We start from the raw sequence: 12,362 nt of genomic DNA, 5'->3' as shown, positions 1-12,362 counted from the left end.
ATTTTTTCTTTCAAAATGTATTGTAAAAACTAATTCCTTGCACATTTCTAGTTTTATATATATATATATATATATATATATATATATATATATATATATATATATATTTCTTTTCAAGGAACAAATCTGTTTAACCTAGTTACAAGGAGTAACTGTGGCCAATTTTAGCATCTTTTTAAGTCAGAATTTGTGGTTTCAAAAACACCTGTTCACAAGTAAATACATTCTCATCATGCCTGTCTAACTTTTTTTTCTTATTAACTTTACCACTCCTTCTGCTCTCTTAGTTTGGGCTGCTAAAAGCTGCCAATCACCAAGGAAAGTGCTCACTTTGGAAGCAATCTAGTTAAACCCCCCTTGGACTCTCATTCATTTGAAGGTGTCACTACTTGTCTTGTTACTTACGGTGTTGTTTGACTGGCTTAGAAAAATAATGTGCCCCTTAATTACCAATTCCAAAGCAGATTTCCTGAAGCATATACCCCCTCAGAGAAATATATATAGAATTAATCCCTAATGAAGTATAAAGGCAGGCTAGGATTCAGGCGATACATCGCCTCTAAGTACTCTATGTATGGGATTACAAATTGTGAGAGTGGTAGTGGGTACTCATACCTTGCAGGTATTTGAGGACAAAGACGTCCAGCTTGACCCGCTAGGTAGCCCAGACAAATCTGGGAATAAGTGAAAAATTGTGTGAGACCTTGTTAACCTCTTAATGAACAAAAAGGTACCACTTATATAGATAATTACTACAAATGTCTCTTTGTTCAAGCTCCTGTTTTGTTGGGATTCTGTAACTTCTGGTACCCTAAGAAAAACATTGCAAAGAGCTCCCAAAACTACATAGGGGTATTGAGATAAACAGGGGGTGTTCTTAGCTCTGCAACAAGAGGAGCTTCTGGCAGTAAAATGTAGAGACAGGAAGGATGTGTATGTACTGACCTCCATCCACAACGATAACACGGGCCTATTACTGACCTGCATCAAGGCCTACAACTTCTGCAGCCATACCTCAGTATAAGGAAGACTAAAGCCTGGTATGAGAACGTTCTGATCTACATGATGCAGATGGCAACCTATAATGTATTTTTTTTATTTTTAAAAAGGCAGATCACCAAAAAAAACTTTTATATTTTCAGCATCAGTTGGGAGATTTTAGCACAAGATGATCCTGTCCTTCACTATCTCCAGGAAATCTTGCAAATGGGGCAAGACATTTTGCTTTCAGATTCCCTCCACAAAAAAAAAAAAACCACGGTGCAGCGTGTGCAATGCTAAAGGATACAGGGAGGACAAAACCTCTTATTGTCCTTATTGCCCTGATAAGCCTGGTCTGTGCACTGGCAGCTCTTTTAAAGAGTTGTCAATTACAGAAAATGAACATTTTATTTAGTTGATGTATTCCTTTTACTACACAATCATATGGTTAATGTTGTTTGTTAGTTTAACGTTGCTTCTTATGGTTAAGGTTATACCGTATTGGCCTGAATATAGGCCGCACTTTTCCCCCCCACTTTAAGTCTTTAAAGTGGGGGTGCGGTCTATATTCGGGGTCTAGCGCCCGAAGCCCGGGACATGGAGTCCCAGGTGCCGGGCAGGCAGGGGAGTTAGGATACAGATCCCCCGCTGCGGTGCAGGGGACCCGTATCATACTCTCCGATACGCTCAGACAGCCTCCCCTGCCGGCACTTCCCACGGGGGGGTGCCGGCACGGGAGGTTGTCTAAGCGCATCGTGCAGACGTTCACCAGCACCGGCGATGAGCGTGAACGACCTCCGCTGCCGGCACGTCTGCTCGATGTGCTTTAACAATCTCCCTTGCCGGGAATTCCCACGGGGGGAGTTCCGGCAAGGGAGATTTTAAAGCACATCTTGCAGACGTGCCGGCAGCAGAGGTTGTTTATGCTCGCATCGCCGCTGCCGGTGAAGGTCTGCGCGAACAATCTTCCTTGCCGGTACTTCCCACGACAAAAGTGCCGGCACCGGAAGTTGAATACGAGTTATGCGTAGATGTCCCCCGCCGGCCCCGCAAGACCCCGTGCAGTCTGCACCGGTAAGTCTGGTGGGGGGGGGACATCTTGGGGACAGAGTGGGAGCATATCTCGGGGGGTGTAGAGTGGCAGCATATCTTGGGGGGGGTAGAGCGGCAGCATATCTTGGCAGGGGCAGAAACTTTTTTCTTAAAAAAAAGCACCTAAGTTTTAGGATGCGGCCTATATTCGGGTGCGGCCTATATCCGCGCCAATACGGTATTTTTCAGCTTACAATTTGCTATTAATGTTACCACTATGAAATACACACTCACTGGCCACTTTATTAGGTACACCTGTTCAATTGCTTGTTAACAGCTAATCAGCCAATCACATGGCAGCAACTCAATGGATTTAGGCATGTAGATGTGGTCAAGACAACTTGCTGAAGTTCAAACCGAGCACCAGAATGGGGAAGAAAAAGGAATTTAGTGACTTTGAACGTGGCATGGTTGTTGGCACCAGACGGCTGGTCTGATTATTTCAGAAACAGCTGATCTACTGGGATTTCCATGCACAACCATCTCTTGGGTTTACAGAGAATGATCTGAGAAAGAGAAAATATCTTGTAAGCGGTAGTTGTGTGGATGAAAATACCTTGTTGATGTCAGAGGAGAATGCGCAGACTGGTTTGAGATGACTGAAAGGCAACAGTAACTCAAGTAACCACTCGTTACAGCCAAGGTATGCAGAATACATCTCTGAACACACAACCGGTTGAACCTTGAAGCAGGTGGGCTACAGCAGCAGAAGACCACAGCGGGTGCCACTCCTGTCAGCTAAGAACATGAAACTGAGGCTACAATTCACACAGGCTCAGCAAAAGTGGACAATGGAAGAACGTTGCCTGGTCTGATGAGTCTCGATTCCAACTGCAACATTCAGATACGGGGACTTTGGCGTAAACAACGTGAAAGAATGGATCCTTCCTGCTTTGTTGTGGTGCCCTCAAAAGGGATCTGCTGCACATGAGTGCTTGCATGCAACACTGAAGATTCGCCACTAGAAGGCAGTAGAGGACCTCCACCAGGTGTCTAATGAAGATCCCCACACTTGGTGTCTATACAGCAATGCTGAGTGGGGATTGAGCCCTGCTAAGGAGTCCTATGGCAGAGCCATGTGAGCTTTTCAGTATGACCTATTCTACTGACCACTGTGGTTCTTGAGGACCATTAGTGGGAAGCTATTGGGAAAGTTAGGTAAAAGTGAGGAAACATTTCCCTGTCTCAAATAGTTTTTTCCCATAAGAAGATCCTAGAGTAGTGGCACAACGGGGACTGCATTATCTTCATGTATATAAATAAGCAAATGGGCTACAAACATTTCGGACAAATTTTTCGGTTTGTTTTCCGGCAATACATTTTGTTCCCTGCTCCCCAGGACACAATGTAAAAAAAAAGCCTGTATCTGCAATCCACTCAAGAGTTCCGGGGACAATAGATAATATTTTCTAAAATGGCATGTCATTCACTGACTGTAAAGCTAGATGATATATCACAGTAAAAGTGCAAGAAATTCCACCAGAGAATTATTTTGCGCGCACACACAATTATAGCACGCATTTTAAAATGTGCTGGGGGAAAAAAACATCGTCTGGCAGACTTTATCCAAAAACCTGAAAATAAATGCAGAGACAACTCCTTTATTTTTATCACAACTAATTTTGATTTAATAAAATTTCATTAATTTGAGTTTATTACATTATAATAAGCGTTACATAACAGGGATTGTTTGGCATATTTGTAGACAGTGGCACAAAGATCTATCTGTGTATATATGTTATGAGTATGAGCTAAACCCCCAAGTCCAAATGGGAGCTTCCACAGAAGGTTGTGGAGAATAGCAGGGCTAAGATCCTGTTAGACTTCCAGATTCAGACAAGATTCAGATAGACAAGAAAGCACTGGCCAATCAAGACGACATTGTGGTGGTAGACAAGGACAAAAAGACAGCCGTGGTTATAGATGTGCCAAGTGACAGCAACATTAGGAAGGAGTAGTATGAGAAGCACTTGGGGTTGTGACTCCTAAGCAGGGGGAATGGCTACAACAGATTCCAGGAACAACATCAGAAAACTTTGTCCAGAAGAGTGCAGCGCTAGGAACAGCTAAGATACTACGCAGAACCCTCAACCACAGGTTGAAGAAGACATACTACCCATAGGGGTGGGAAGGGAGCTATATATATATTTATTAAATAGGTTACATTTTAATGCATATAAAGTGCCACCATGTGACTTTTAGACCAAGTGAAACAAAAGTTTATATTAAGTTCTCTCCGGTATTCAGAGATGCAGAAAATGCATCAAAAACCTTCCTCCTTTTTACAAAATATGCACCTGAATTGTCTGTTGATTTAGTAGTAGGTGCCTCCATTTGCATATAAACAGGTAGGGGATTCACTGATCCACCTATATATTTGTCCAAACCCATAAACGGTGTCTTAGTGTTTGCATCATATTCCACATTTTTGTAAGTTTTGGGCTGAGTAATGTTAAGGGTATCAGAAGAGTCTGCTACGATCTGCATTGTTTTTCCTTCATGGGAGTTGATGTTGAGTAAGTCCTCTTTCGCAGAGGTTGTGATCAAAAGATCTTCTCTGTTGGATATAACAGGTGGTATTAGCGATTCATTTGTAGCATTTCCACTAGTAGCTGTTTCCAGCCAATAAAGTACAGCTTCATTTTTACAAGGATTTTGACCAGCGTCTGTAACATCATTAGTTGGAATCTGCAAGTGATGTGGCACATCAGGTTCATCAGGAAATTCGGCAGTATACTCACTAGATGTACTCAGATCTGAATAGTCGGTGGCTCTGTCTAGGTGTATTTTATTATTTGACCGCTGTGACCAATCATGATTGATGACAACTTCACTGTTCCCTTCTGACTTCTTTGAGAATGAACTGGTATCTGATAAGTTGTCTGACGAATAATTCAAAGGATCTATTGGCTGTATGTTGGTTTTATCATATAAGTTAGATGCATCTAAGTCACTTCCAGTCAAATGATTATCTGTGCCTTTGTTTGATTGTGATTTGGAAAGGTCTGACACAGTTTTCATTTCACTTTCTTTGGTGAGTGTTGGAGTAGTTTGCCTTGAGACTGTAGGTGTGCTAAGATTACTAGAGCTGTCACTGGTGTGTTCTCCTGCAGAATGTGAAGGCATCATGTTTCCTCCTGGTACTTCTGCAGTGGAGTGCTGCTGAACATCAACTTTTTCATCATCACTGGGCAAATCAGGAAAATCTGTGGTTTCGGACAGTGAATTTGAAATACTAAAACTGAAGATTGAACCGTCATCGGTTGAACTGGTGTCAGATGGTGTAGTGATGCGTTCTCTGTTCCGCTTGTGGACAACAGCTGTGTGTGAATACTGTTTATTTTGGATAGATCCCGAATGTCTAGTGCTTAATGGTTTATGATTTTCAGCTGTGGGCATATCATCATCTGCATGGTATGCTGCCCCTTCCTGTGTGGTCTCTGGTGATGGAGATTGATGCAAATTTCTAGATGAGAAGAGTGTCTTAGGGCTCTTGACTATTTCAGTGATGGTGGTGGGAGCAGCAGGTTTTTTAATTGTGGCCTCTGACTTAGGAGTTAATTGAGGAATGACATTTTCATACAGCAATTTATCTGTATTCCAGGCTGTACCATCTTTAGTTTTATGGAGACCGGCATTGAGTGTAACAATCTCTCCATCTGAACCTTGATCATTGTCATCTGTTATTGTGTAAGTTCCACGTCTCTGCAGTTGAGAACTGGTGTGGGCAGGAATATCTCTGGAACACTGATGGTTTCTAGTAATATTTTCCTCACTTTTTGGCAGAGTAGGATTGGCATAATATAGTTCTTGGCTTTCACTATCTTCCAAGTGATTTCCGGTTACATTGACTGCTACCTTGTCTTCACGGGGTGTACTACTTCCAGAGGAAGACTCTGTCTCTGATGCATCTCTTGATTTATTTTTTCCAACATATTCATGTGTAGAACACCAGTCTCTTTCATCTGTAAATCCCTCATTGTCATAGACTGTTGTAGAATTTTGTTTTTTCGAGCATCTTGACTTACATTGTTTCTTCCACAGGTTTTCAATAAAAGGCCTGGCAAATAAACCAAGGCAAAATGCAACTATGAACGTGATGATCACTGAAAGGCAAACCGCCACCGTGAACTCTCCCTGTGTTCTCCCTTGAGCTCGCTCAGCTAGCGTATTTCTGGTTCTTCTGATAGGTACTGACTCCCTAGTATGTACATACACTTGGTACAAAATCCTGTTCTGAGTGACGTCAGAAACACAGATGTATAATCCTTCATCAGAACGATCAGGCAAAGTGAGAACCAGGTTTTTCATGTGGTCAATGTAATGAGTAGAATACTGATCATCTTCAAATATCCATCCCTTTGGAGTCCACCAACGCACTTTATGAGTACCTTTAAAAGTAGGAATAAAACACATGAAAACTTTCTTCTATACACATGATCCACATTCACAACAAAGAAAATGTAAATAGGGGCAAAGTGTAAGTAGTAGAATTAAGCAAACAAGCAGTTATTTGCATGTGATTCAAAAAGAACACCACATTCTAATTAACTAAAGTTAAAAATAAGAATATACCCTTAAAATTAATTAACATAAATTAATGTATACATTGTATAACTACATTAAAATATCAGTTATAGCTATAGTATCTAATGAGATTAAAATATATTCTCTATGGCAATCATGAAAGAGGAACATGTTATGCTGAAAAACACCCAAACAGAGAAGGGAAACACACACACGCATATATATATATGCATAGTAAGTCTACAACTAAAGCTGCAAGATACTTTACATTACATTACATTTATTTATAAAGCGCCGGCCGATTCCGTAGCGCTGTTACATTCATGAGAACAATTTATAAACACATACAATAACAAACTTTACATTGAGGTTGTTTTTATTAATGTGTAATACATATCTACTCTATAATTGGCCTAATGAAAATGTGGGGGTGTGTTTTATGAGTATTATTATGGCCCACCTGGCATTATTTGTATGGCTGGTGGGCCTGCTTGGGCTTTGGCAGGGCTTGAAGTCTGGTCTGACGCATCTTTATCGCTGGGAACTCTCCGGGTTTCGCCCAGAGACTCAGGAGTCTCCGGGTCCTGACACGCCCAATAACCTGCCCATTTTTTCCTTTAAATGGGGGTGTTTCCCGTGACAACAGCGGAAATGCCCACCGTCGTCAGCGGGCAGTACTGGCCGGGTCACGCAACAGTAGGCTCTGGGTAGCCAGAGCCCACGAGGTTCCAGGGATGCCCATCTTGTCAAAGTGGAGGAATGAGATATGATGCCAAGCCAACTCAAACTCCTCTTACATATCCGGCCTGTATGGATACATATGAGGACTCTTGTCAGGAGAGTGCCTTGCTCAATGAGTTGCACCTCGGGTCTGGCTTATATTGCACCACTGGACAGCTCACTCACCTCTAATTATATGCCAGGTTTTACAGTAAAGAACTATTTTTCATCAAAAGATTGATTGAAAGAGCTTAGGTAAATCATATTCCTGTGATATCGTTTAGTTATTATTATTAATATCAACATCATTAGCCCATATCACATACCAAAGGAGTCAGGAACATCACAGGATAAAAGTGTCTCTTTTCCAGCCACAATCATTTCTGGTCTCGCATTGGTGGAATCCATAGGCTTCACGCAAGTTGAAGGAAAATTAATAGTAATAAGGTGTTGTCCTTTGGTTCTTGGAGGGCTATTGCAGGTAACGTTCCACATTTTGCCCACATCCTTGGACTGGATTGAAATAAAGTGCTTTAAATTGCGCATTCTGCAGTCACATGCCCAAGGATTATATGATAAATCAACTTCAGCTTGCGTGACATGTGCATACATGAAGATCATCCATGTGATGGTAATCATAGCGTTACTTCTGAGGCTCAGAAGCTGAAGAGAAACACAACATTGCAATTAGAAATAGAAAAAGCCCCCTTTTTATTTGGGGATATATTTTCTGGAAGTGTCTTTGATCCGGATAGAAGAATGGCATGCTGCTTTTGGCTGCCTGATATATAGGACGTTGTTATATGTTAAGTATATGTTCCATGTATAAGTTATATGGAATGGAATCTAAACATATTCTTTTCAAAAAAATAATAATACTGAATATGAATTACAGTTTCTTTAAGAAACAACCTGAAGATTCTTGGTATCTCTAAATGCATCTGGGTGTATCTTGTAGATCCTGTTGTCCCCCAGATCGATTGTCCTCAGTTCAGTGCAGTTTGCGAAATCATCTTGATGGATAAACTCAATTCTGTTGGCTGATAAGGAAAGAGTCTGTAACGATATTAGCTCCTGCAGTCCTAGAAAGTTAAATAAATGATGTTATTAGTTCAGAAATAAAAAACTCATTTAGCTTTTTGACTCTATGTTTAAAGCGTATGTTGCACTATTTTGCAGAGTAATCTAATGTATGAATCACAACAAAACAGAATATTTGGATGAGGTAATGGTTGGGATTAAATGTATCTATACCATTCCTATATATATATATATATATATATACACCAATTAAGATCCATATAACACATATGGAGTTTTTTGGTTGAAGTTGATACCTTTTATTGGGTTCACATATGTGTCCAACCGCCAGCATCAGCATGCTTGTCAGCCAAACTATTGATCACCGTTGGAGACCAGATCATTGTCTGCAAGCAGAAAGTACTGGCCGACCTAAGAAAGCTGCTTGTAATTTCTAAAGCACAAGCCGCTTTCTCACAATTTTGGAGGAATTATGGTGTCATTTTAACTTCACAAATCATTCCAGGTAACACAACTCACTCACATATGTAATGCAAAACCAGGTCTTGGAAATGCTAAACCAGGTCTTGGCTAAGTTAAACAGTATCTCCCATTGCTTTTTTTGTCTGTATACTATATTTTATATAATACTCCCTATATATATTACATACTCTATGCATACATGTGTGTAAAAGCGCTTCCCTGTTTCTTACCTTCTGGAACAGATTTTAATTGGTTGCCACTCAGCAAAAGGATTTTTAGTGATGTTAGAAAACCCGTAGACACTTTGGCATCCGTCATACCAGGCAATCTATTTGTTTTCAGCGAAACACTGTAGATGTGATTATTGCTCAAATTCAAAGTTTCCAGTAATGAATAGTTGTACAATGTTCTCAAATGGAATCTTGAAATTGTATTGTTGCTCAGATTTATATGTTTCATGGTCCTCCAAAGACCCACTGAATGGGGCCAGAAGGACCTGCTTATACCAGGTGGCCAGACTACTGTGATACCAGTGGAAGAACAATCCAAGGTCGTTCCCTTATCCCAACGGCATTCAGAATCAGGAAAGAATGACAGCTCAGTAGATCTGGCTACAATTGTAAAGGCAATCACAAAAATGAGGCTCAAACTTGTCATGGTACCTAAATCAAAAAAGGAAAGAAAAATGTACAAAGCAAACTAAACTTTGTGCATAAAAAATCAGTGCAGCCAGAGTATAACACGGATATCTGAGAAATGTTCCTGCTGATTAGATGATTGGGTTGCTATTAGGACAAGAGTACTTATTGTATTAGCTCTAGAATCCCGTTGCATCAATACCCCAAACTTTTATGTAATCACAACTTATTGGCAGCCTGAAAATAATCAATGAGTTTTTATAGAAAATGAAATCGCTTTACGCTATTTTCTGGTTGCAGAACATATATTTATTTGATTTATATAGAAACCTGTATCTTTACAGATCCTACACACCAGTTCTGCTCAAAGCAAATTTTATCTAAAAAGATCCGCTTCTTACCTTTAGATTTTCTTAGATTTAACAGCAATTGGCAATTAAGCAATCCAGCTGCTTAATTCGTACACATTCAATACATGCAGCCCATGAAAGTATTATGTTCGAAATAACAAAAAATATTCCAGGAAAAGAAAATGGTTGTACGGAGCGAGCGGAGCTGGGGAACAGGTTGCACCTTTAGTCACAATTTCTACCCCTGCTTATTTTACTGCTGATCAAAGTCTAAAGCACTAATTACTACAGGATATCTACTGAATGTGCAATCAATTGCATAGTTTAAGCTAATAAACCACCTCATACTCTGTGTGAATCACGTAAATTCCTCCTTCATTAGTACATTAGCTTGGTTTAGAGCCAACTGAAGCTACTTAATGCGTTGCTAATGTTTATAGGGAATCCTGGGATATACTTCAGAATCTTGTACAGAGAGGTGTATATGTGACATTTAGCACTTTAGGAACATATTTTTAGCCCAGCTTTTTGTTACTATATTAAAAAGATATGTCTCAGTATGGATGGTCTTAATCTTTGCTGTGTTTGAGTGAAGAACACAATTAATTAAGAGCACCCAGCGGTCTTGGTTGACATTCAGCTCCCCACTTGTTTGCTGAACATCAGTTAATGCAAAACACTTCCTTATTTATGAGTTAAGTATGGAATGTATAGAGAATGAAAATGTTCCAAATGTTTTCATGAACAATTGTCAGTTTATTTTATAAGCATTTTTACAATAATAGAAAAAAACAACACATCAAATTAGACTTTAGCACAAAATAAATATAATAAAAAGGCACACGTAAGCATCAATGTATACACAATTTACTGTTAGGCTGATGTCCCTAACCAGTGAATATGTTAATGCTGTGTCCAAAAAATACTGTCAAGGGTAAACAATATATTTTCATACAACAATCATTGCACAGGATCTATAATCCCCAAAACACACAATAAAACTAAATGCATAATAATACCATATTACATATAAGTGTTACTCAGATTCCTGATGAGGATGGCCTTATACTGAAGTTGGAGAAAATCCAGTCCCTAGGAGGATCTCCCCAAGAATGATTTGTGATACGGAGGTCTGTGCCAGAGAAGGCTCCCTTTTGTGCCAAGAGGTAGACAACATAGTGGGGGCTCCAGAACTTATTTTTATTTTTAAGTAGGAGGAGTAGGAGTGATTATAAAAATGGTACAAAACAAGATGGAACCGGATCCAAAAAATATTAAAGGAGTGGAAGACAGAGGAGGCACTGAAAAATGAGGGTCAAAGAGTGGGGAAAAAGGGGCATAAAAAGAAAAGTAAGTACTAGGGCAGGGGCAGAGAGGGATAAGGAAAAGAAAGGTGGGAAGGCAGACAGTGAAGCATTTACCTCCGATATTGCCCCTCAGCTGCCCTCTCCTAGACTGCTGGTAAGTTGGCATGCAGCGCCTTTTGCCGCATACAATGGAGGCTGTGTAAATGGGCCATTTTGGAGAGTTCAGAGAAATCCCTCATAGCTAACCCATTGAGCAGAGGCAAAACGGAGAGCCTGACTGACCAAGAGGGCAATCTGTCCCTTAATTTAGCTGCTCCCCTGGGTATAATATGGTGCAAAACAGGTACGTAAAATGTCTATCTGTAAATACACAGGTCTCTGCTAGTGCGCATGTAATGTGCAAGTGAGGACTGTGGAGTAGGTGTGTAGTGTTTCTGTTTGAAAGGGCATTTGCTCAAATAGCCCTTTTGCGCGTATATGTGCCTTTGCTGCATATGGTAGTAACTGGCTGCTTTTTAGTGATAAGCAGTAATTGCTTAAAAAAATTATATATATATATATATATATATATATATACACACACAAAAATACATTTGTACATACTATAATGGCTTCATACTGGATGTAGCCTAAAACTCAAAAATATATAATGCAACAAGATATAATATCACTTTATCAAACAAACCAACATAAAATTCAAAAATGGTGAGTTTTAGCAGAATAGTAACAAATGCTCCACTGAGAACAATAGTGGCAGAGTGCGATATGTACATGTCATCGGCAGCTCACAAGATTCTGAACTAAAACAAATAATGTTGGACTGTAGTGGCAAGATTTGCATCCTTGTCTGGATAATCCCTAAATATGCCTTTGAAATGTAGAGGGTTTCAGGGTGTTCACATGTGGCACAGGTTTTTCCATGAAAGCCAGTGATTTATCCCCATTCAGTGTGTGAGGGCAAGAACAAAAAGTAATTTTGTAAAAAATCAACGAAGCTGGTCTTTGTGAAGCCTTATTTTGTTTTAAATTCTTAAATAAAGCAAATTACCTTAGTGCAGGTACAGCCAAAATCTACATAAAACAATACATAATTTAGCTGGATGAATAACACTGTCAGACCCATTCACCCTTTTCAATCCATTTACACCGGGTACACCTTAACTACTCCAGGTTTTGGTGTAGCTTTATAATGAGTAGGAGTGTCTAAGAGGAATAGCTGGCTATACAAACTCTGTTATAAATTT

This window comes from Sceloporus occidentalis, unplaced genomic scaffold, assembly GCF_023333645.1.
Source record: "Sceloporus occidentalis isolate IW3139 unplaced genomic scaffold, rSceOcc1.0.p SCAF_107, whole genome shotgun sequence".
Lineage (NCBI taxonomy): Eukaryota > Metazoa > Chordata > Lepidosauria > Squamata > Phrynosomatidae > Sceloporus > Sceloporus occidentalis.
The sequence above is the reverse complement of the archived record's forward strand: the minus strand, read 5'-3'. Positions refer to the sequence as shown.